This window comes from Frankliniella occidentalis, unplaced genomic scaffold, assembly GCF_000697945.3.
Source record: "Frankliniella occidentalis isolate FOCC.00 unplaced genomic scaffold, Focc_3.1 Scaffold293, whole genome shotgun sequence".
Classification (NCBI taxonomy): domain Eukaryota; kingdom Metazoa; phylum Arthropoda; class Insecta; order Thysanoptera; family Thripidae; genus Frankliniella; species Frankliniella occidentalis.
The window spans coordinates 151141-152228 of record NW_026267419.1 but is presented as its reverse complement, the minus strand read 5'-3'; positions in this window follow the sequence as shown (position 1 = coordinate 152228).

The following is a 1088-nucleotide window of genomic DNA, read 5'->3' as shown; positions in this document are numbered from 1 at the left end:
TATCGACTTAAAATACATTGGCGAGTAAAAAGTGTACTCGCGTCTGCAATTTAAATGTCCAAATTATCTATGAGGCAAGAAGAAAACACCGGACACCGACGCTACTAATTACCTGAGTACTCAGGCCCATCGAGTCCGTGCTCTTGTACATCAGCCGCAGTGTGCGAAGCGCGGTGCAGCCGGCCGCGACAGCTTTCACCAGCCCACGGTGGTCCTGGTAGTCCATGTGAAGGGTCAACGTGTCCAGTTGAGCAGCTACCGGCGAGGAAGCGAACACCTTCTTCACATCTGAATGGTTGTTGTATCCGAAGTCGTAGATGCACAGCTTCCGAAGAGCAGGAAGGTCATTGAGCAGCGACACCTGAAGCAGCAGAAATAATCCAAACATGATTTCTGTAATTTCTACATTCTAGCTAGACGGGGCTATTTCCAGGCGTGACGTACGGACGTACGCAAAAATAGAGCGTGTTTCAATTCAAGCAAATGGTGCATTTGTACCTTAAACATTCAACATGTCATACTACTGAATTTAATAAGAAAAATATGTGAAGTGTGTACTTGTTTGTACTGTCCAGGTATCCGTCTTATCATGACACGAACGAATGCTAGTTACCTAACGTCACAAAACATATGTCAAATGTCACCAATGGGTGGGAGAAATTCCACCAATGGGTGGGTGAAATTCTCTACCCATGAGTGGTGCTATTTTGTTCTCGTGGGTATGGATATAGCTTTTACCCACCCACGAGGATAAAGTGATATTGCATACCCAGGGGGTAAAAATATTCCCGAAGGGGTACCAAGTAGTGTATGTGGATAAAAACGTTAACAATTCTTGTTAACCATAAACGGACCCTTAGTTAAGAAATTTTTCTATTTTATAGTTTCGAGCAATATTTTTTGAATACAGAAGTTTGCGCCGCGTCATAGCGCCCTCTCACTTGTACAATCTGCTTTTGGACGCCATGTAGGCATTTCATGCCTGCTCGCTGCATTGTTCTTGTTCTTGATGTGTCTTTTTGCGTGATATTTTTTTGAATTAGCATATTAATCATTACTTTTATAATTGAACACAATTTTTGGCATGA